The sequence below is a fragment of the Aegilops tauschii genome, chromosome 1, assembly GCF_002575655.3.
Source record: "Aegilops tauschii subsp. strangulata cultivar AL8/78 chromosome 1, Aet v6.0, whole genome shotgun sequence".
In the NCBI taxonomy this organism is placed as follows: domain Eukaryota; kingdom Viridiplantae; phylum Streptophyta; class Magnoliopsida; order Poales; family Poaceae; genus Aegilops; species Aegilops tauschii.
The window spans coordinates 52,257,099-52,264,452 of record NC_053035.3 but is presented as its reverse complement, the minus strand read 5'-3'; the positions used below and the strand labels follow the sequence as shown (position 1 = coordinate 52,264,452).

The following is a 7,354-nucleotide window of genomic DNA, read 5'->3' as shown; positions in this document are numbered from 1 at the left end:
ACTAAATAATACCCCGCGCGTTGCTGCGTGAAATTGTTGTAATATGTTTCGGTGATATCCGGTGTCTTATCCTTAACACTCCATATATGAAGAAACCATCCTCACCAATATGAATGTTACATGTTAGCTACAGAAGTTAATTACAAAAAGGAACTATGTTCAGTTAGACTTGGGATCGATACAAATAACCACCGCAATTAATTTGGAATTGCATCAACAAAATGACCATATTTAAATTGCCAGTACCTATGGCAGAAAATGTGGAATGGAGTAACCAAAATCATATATATCTTATGGAGATGTTGTAACAAAACTAAGGGAAACATTAAAGAGTATTTTTTCGACTGTGAAAGTTGACGTATCCTAATGCATCGAAACAGCTGTACTGAACACTAAACTTGCACAATTACAAAATAGATTGGCGCCATAATATATTATTTTACCATCTCCAAATGGGCAAGATGCAGCCGGCAAGAAAAATTTATACAAATGCAAAATCAACATCTCTTAGGGCAATTAATTAACAACAATATGTAAAGAAGCACGCAGAATGTACTGCATGAAATAACTTATTTGGCCACATTAGCAAATCATTATATGAATCGGTCAACATGAATCTACTTATATGTGTTTCACAAATAAAATAGCAGCTAAAATTCTAACATATTTAAGATACGAAGATATTAAATTCGGATTCTTCTATATCTATCATAAACTTTGCCAATTAAAGGCATACCGAATGATGGATTGAAATTGTAGCGCTTACATATATAATAAGATGATGGGAAGAGCACTTTGTATACTAACCTGCTCAATGGAGCAATGTACAAACTTGTATACTAATAGAAATATCATAGTTTTAAATTCACAGGAAAGGACACATGTACACTGGGCATTCCTTCTAGGCCAAAATAAAAATATCCACACCATGGCTAAGAATAACCTGATGGGAAGAGCACTTTGTATACTAATCTATTCAATGGAGCAATTTACAAACTTGCATACTGTTAGAAACATCAGAGTTCTAAATTCAGATGAAAGGACTCCTGCACACTGGGCGTTCCTTCCAAGCCAAAAGAAAAACCTCAACGCCATGGCTGAGGCCCTGCCTCGTCACAACAATGCGTTCCCTCTAGCATGAGAAGGAAAAATATTGAAAATTTGATGGCGTGGTGACCTGATTGGACTCGGGTACACTGGGCGTTCCTTCAAGGCAAATATATGTATTAATAACCCCTCCACGCCATGGGTGAGGCTCTGTCCGACATCGTCCAATTCGTTCTTTACAGGATGAAAAGAAAGCAATCTTCAGATTGGAAACTCACCTATAGCTGGTCCGATTCTATTGGAACCGGCCGGTACTGACCTTCCCAACGACGCCGAAGCTGTCTTAGCCTGAATAGAGACACACACAGGAGGGGAGGACTAGGGCACATATGGCACCAAACCTGCAAGGGCCAAGGGGGATCATACCATAGAGAATTTTAGAGAACCGCGGAGGCGAGCAGCACCAACGGACGTGCCATGGGAGGACCCTTGATGCACAGATCGGCTCCCACCTGCAGGCCTGCTGCACCTGTAGCCAAGGAGAAAACTGGCGTCAATTTTTCTGGGGGAGAGAGGTCGATCAGTTTGTGTTTATTTCCGAGGGAGGGAGAGAGGCATCCACGATTTATGGCTGGAAAGTGGAAATGGAGAGAAGGCGGGTGGACAGTCGGTTCTGCACATTGGTAACTGAACGCTGCATTTAAAGAGTCGCTAAAGTGGCAGAAGGTGGCACATGTGGGGCATACATGTTGAGGCCGATATGCTGCATGTCAAGATAAATAGATTAGTGGGGGTGGTTTTTATATAGGATAACATCTCAAATCCAGGGTAATTATATTTTGTATTGATTAACAACTATACATGGTCAAAAAATGTACAATGGTGGTCTACACGCGTCCTGTCCATCTATGTGACGAAGACCCCTGCAAAAAGCTATTTTTGACAAAAAAATCTATTGACAATGCAGCAGTAATTTGAGAACTAAAAAATGAGCAAGGTCAAACAAAAAATGGTTAGGTTTCGATGGTGCCTGTCTTGATTTTATGATCAGCGGTCCATGCATGTTGTCATGATCCAATATTAATTTATCACTACGATCTTTCGAGATTTTGTCTTTTCTATAGTCACTACTAATTACATGGATTAATAATATCTGTCGGTAGAGTAATTGTTGCTCTTTTTATACCCTAAACTCACAGACTTCGTTTCGCATCCTATCCTTACGAGTTTTCCTCGCCTTCATTGATCCTAACTTGTAAATCCAAGCCTTAGACACTAGTGGGTAAACTTTGTGAAGCCGAGTGACACCGGGGGGCCATGGACATCAAGTACCCTAAGGGCTTCGTCAAGAAGGTGAGGCAGGCGGTCGTGGCATTGGCGGTGGAAGGGGTGAAGTACAAGGAGTGTAGTAGGAACCACGCGCTGGCTACCAGTGGGCAAGTCGTGGACGGCTGCGGGGAGTGGATGCCGTTGGGGGACCTGAACCCCACCGACGCATCGTCATACAAGTGGGCGGCCTGTGGCTCCCACTACAGCTTGCACCGCGAGGTGATGATGGAGAGGTTGCTGCTGCTACCGCCCATGGCTGCAATCGTATTCCATGGCCAGCCGTAGCGCGGGGAGGAGCAGACACCGGAGGACTGGCTCCCGGTCACCGACTCTTACTCAGACTCGGATGGCATGGAGTATGACTCGGATGCCACGGAGTACGACGACGAGCTCCATCTCCCCACCACATCAGCCTCCACCTGTGTATCCTCCGACACCGATGGCATAGCAGCTGCCTGTGTACATCTTTTCTCCATGACACAGCCGCCTGCTGGGGGCACTGCAGATCCAGAGGCTCCCCGCCCAGCTCTTGCCGGTGACGGCACCACCGCCCCATGTGGTTATGTCGGCGAGGAAATGGTCCCGCACCATGTTCACTGCCTACCAGAAGATGCGCATGCAGGAGCTGTCGAAGCACCTAGGGTGGCGCCTGCAGAAGCACGATAAGGACATCATCGAAGCGAGGTGCCATGACAATGGCATCAGTAAGGACATCTTCAGGAACCGGAGGCACAAAAATAAGCGCAAGTAACCCAATGGCCACAACGCCTCTGATGCATTCTCCTCCGCTGTCGGACCTTCCCGTCTCCTCCCACCAGCATCACACACCAGTGTTAGACGTTTTTCGTCTACCATGGGACATTTTTCAGCTACCATGACAAGTTTTTTTTATGTTAGCGTTTTTTGCAGTTAGGCTCAACTACTATGACGGTTCTTGCCATGGGCGACAACAGCGGCGACCTCTCCGTCATCACCTTGCGATGGAAGTTGTGGTGTCATCCGCATGTCGTGCACTTGTATGACGACGCGTCAGCGGGGTTGAGGTCCCCCAACGGTATTCACTCCCGCAGCCGTCCACGACGTGCCCACCACTAGTCAGCGCATGATTCCTGCCGCACTCCTTGTACTTCACCCCTTCCACTGCCGGCACAACGGCCGCCTGCCTCACCCTCTTGACGAAGCCGTTGTGGTACTTGACATCCATGGTCTCCGTGGTGTCACTTGGCTTGACAAATATTACCCACTTGTGTCTAAGGTTACGATTTGCTAGTTAAGATCAACGAAGACGAGGAAAACTCGTAAGGATAGGATGTGAAACGAAATCTATGAGGTTAGAGTATAAAAAGAGCATTGACAACTCTAAAGATAGATATTATTAATCCCTATAATTAGTAGTGCCTATAGAAAAGAGAAAATCTCCAAAGATCTTGGCGATAAATTAATATTGGATAATGACAACATGCATGGACCGTTGATCTTAAAATCATGACAGGCACCACGGAAACCCGACCATTTTTTGTTGACCTGGGTCATTTTTTAGTTGTCAAATTACTGCTACATCATAAATTGATTATTTTTGTCAAAAGAAGAGAGATTTGTTTGAGGGTTCATTGTCATATAGATGGACATGACGCGTGTAGACCACCATTGTACATTTTTGGCCCATGTATAGCTGTTAATCAATACAAAATAATTACCCTTGATTTGGGATATTATTCTTGTAAATTTTACCAACTATAGCTTTTGCTAAAAAACCAACTATAGCTAACCTCAAAGATGTAAATCCTAACAACTAAAAAAATATGTATCTAGCTATTAAAAATATCAAACACTAGTGTTAGATTTTGTTTATAATCCTCCGAGATTCATAAACATGCATAGAAATCATCCCGTTTTTAGCAGTTCTCACCAAATATGATAAATCTCAATCATGTTCAAAACATAGCTATTCTCGACGAGGCATATCAAATCCCACTAATGCAACACAGCGAGAAATTTTACTCGTTAATCGAAAACATACCAATAATGAAACTTTCAATGATGTCTAGAAGACCCAGGCAATGGTAATGCCCTACCTTCTTTTTGAAAATCTTTCTTAATTTACCATGATGAAGACTTTTGAATATCCCTCCTCGCTCAATGTAACACACCACCGAATAGCTAAGCCAACCACCGGACATCATGTTGCTCAACTCGGTCTTAAGGATTTTCGTTGCTGAGAAGGCTCTTGCAATTGTTTTCGTCACTACTGGTACTAGCAATGCCAACTCAATGAGGAGATAAATCATAGGAATCATGTTGTATCATTCAAGTTCAACTATCTTTTTAGCCAAGCTTGCAATATCATGACATGTTTTCAATTCTTCTCGTATGAATAATGAATAGCTCAAGGTTATCTTCTATAGGTTCACGTTCATACTAAGAGAAATACTCTTGATAAATCTAAGTGAGTCTCAGGCTTTTTCACATTGAACCTAGAAAACGAGTCTCCATGGTCAAGACAAGAGAAGTTCTAGAGCAACTTTGAAGATACCTCATTAAAATGATGATCAACCTTTGTGGCGATAGAGTCTATAACATCATAGAAGGTGACCACATGGAAAAAATGATCAATAGTGACACTGTTTGTCCCACCTTTTCTTGGTTTTCCCCCATTTAATAAACATGGCATCCATATTTAGTATCTGAATGCCATTTTTGCTGCAAAAGGCTTTGGCATCTTATAAGAGTGGATCACAACCATCATTTCTTTAGTTAATCAAATGTGTTCCCATATCTGTAACCAAACACATTGCCTAGAATGAAACAATTACAATTTTAGATGCATGTATGTTTACATGAACAAAGTATCAAGCAAACTGGATACATATAACATAATCTATCACGTACCTGAACAACTTGTGTTGATTGTAATCTGCCAAAACAACAAGATGCCTACTTGGGAGCAACGGAACATCAATATGCATGTTGTTAAAACATATGAAAAGGATCTGCATTTATTGTTGCTTGAACATGCTACAATTTTCATATAAGGTTCGGGTTCATAGGCATCATGGTTAATTTAATATGATTTATGCAAAATGCAATGTTTTGCTAAGTTCTAGGACTTCGGGAAAATCCGGGAATTCGAAAACAGTAAAATTATGATGCTGAATTGAGATGCACTAAACATTAAGTAAACCAATTTCAATATTTATGAATAATATATGTACATGCATTATACATTGCAATGTTCATTTTACTTCATAGGCACAAATTCATAGGATGCATTTATTAATTACTATGATTTTTACAAAATGGAACTTTGTGTTAATAGGAATGTATTTATACCATGATAGCCACTTAAGAGGAAGAAATAGACATGCCAAAGAAAATTGACATGGCATCCATGGGCATCGCATTAAAATAAACACTTCATAGTGCAAAACACCTTAAGGAATCATATGCATATGAGTTATGGATTGGTGGCAAGGATCAACGTAAGTTTGAATGTTTTAACAATTTTATGTAGATTACGACATGATGCACTTTTGCAACAGAGATTACAACATGTAGATGAATCCTATGCAGGATGCAAATGCAACCATCATTAAGCACACAAAGAGTAGATCACTTTTCATAGAAAGATAATTTCCATCGGACAAACATGCACAAAGTTACCATCATCACAAAATACAATCTGATGTGAAAAATCTGAGGACAAGGAAAAATCCGACCTCGCAGGAAAACTAGGATGGAGCGGTTCCAGATGTTCTTTGGTTGGAAGGCTTGGCGGATCCTGAGATGAGGACGTACCAGCGGGCGAAACAAAGGCCATGGCGACGGTTCGGCGTGGCGGCGGGGTCGACGAACAGTAGGGGAGCGGCGCAGGTGGGCAGATCGGGCCGGATCCGGCCGCAGGAGGGGCCATGGCCGCCGGATCTGGCCCGAGGCGGCAGCGAGGCAAGGTGGCGGCATGAGCTCCGAGCTTGGGTGCGTCCATGGCGCCTATCCATGACTGCAATAGAGATAGAGGGTTAGAGTGGAAAGGGAGAGAAATGGAGGAGAAAGGAGAGGAGGCGGCGAGGTCGGCCCGTTCCGGTTGTGGTCTCTGGCAGGTCGACAGGAGATCTCGCGCGAGGGTGAGCAGGCGGCATGGTGAGGGGAGCTCGGGCGCGAGCGGCGGAGGCGGGCACTAATGGCGGCGGCGCGTGAGCTGGCTCGGGCCCCGATGGGTTCAAGCGGGTCCATGATGGGTTCACAGGGCCACGGCGGCTGGAGGATGGAGAAGGTGGACAAGTGGCGACGGTGGAGAGGCTGCCCATGGAAAATGCGGAAGAGGGGTAGGGTTGCAAATTAGGTAGGGTAGCGGTTGCTTAAATAGGCAGGGATGGCGAGGGTTGAGGGTTTTGTGGGGTTTTTGGAGCCCTCCGATCACAATCGGAAGGCTCTGGAGCGGAGGGTGGTTAGGGTAGGTTTAGGTGGGCTATGTAGATTTTTTGGGCCGAGATGAGAGGGAAATCGGGTAGCCCGGCAACACGTTTTATTATTAAAACGTCCTATGTTTATCCGCATATAGTGCCTCTAGTTTAACGGTTGGGGTACCAAACGACTTCTGAATGCGAGAAAATTTGGCAGGTGGTCTACCTACATAATATTAAGACCACACGTAAACTTTCAACCCATTCCGAGAACATTTTAATCCCACTTTGAAAATAATTATTTAACGATGTTGGGGCACGTGCAAGTGTGTAGTTGAACTCGGAACGATCAATGAGGACGACGGAGAGAAGTGGCAAGTACGGCCGGATGCATGTTTTGAAAAAATGATGGCAACGGAGTGCCGCTGCAATGCAAATGATGTGATGATTAATAGCACAACCAAATAATTAATGCGGCTATAGCGAAAATAGCGGGAGGCTTCTGGAGCGTCGGTCTCGGGCTATCACAACTCTCCCCCACTTACAAGAGATCTCTCCCTGAGATCTAGGAATGAGAA

The 7,354-nt window shown here is 43.8% G+C and overlaps 1 long non-coding RNA gene across 2 annotated transcripts; it reads right to left on the bottom strand.

Moving 5' to 3' along the window:
* Window positions 1–263: 263 nt before the first annotated feature.
* On the bottom strand, window positions 264–6,682 carry LOC120972600 (uncharacterized). 2 transcript variants are annotated; one of them, XR_012201620.1, is made up of 3 exons: window positions 4,910–6,682; window positions 1,326–1,810; window positions 264–1,206 (listed from the first exon to the last, which is right to left on the bottom strand). It is a non-coding gene; the product is annotated as an uncharacterized lncRNA (long non-coding RNA). The 2 variants fall into 2 exon arrangements; XR_005766934.3 differs by lacking the exon at window positions 4,910–6,682 and having other exon boundaries at window positions 1,326–4,903.
* Window positions 6,683–7,354: the final 672 nt, after the last annotated feature.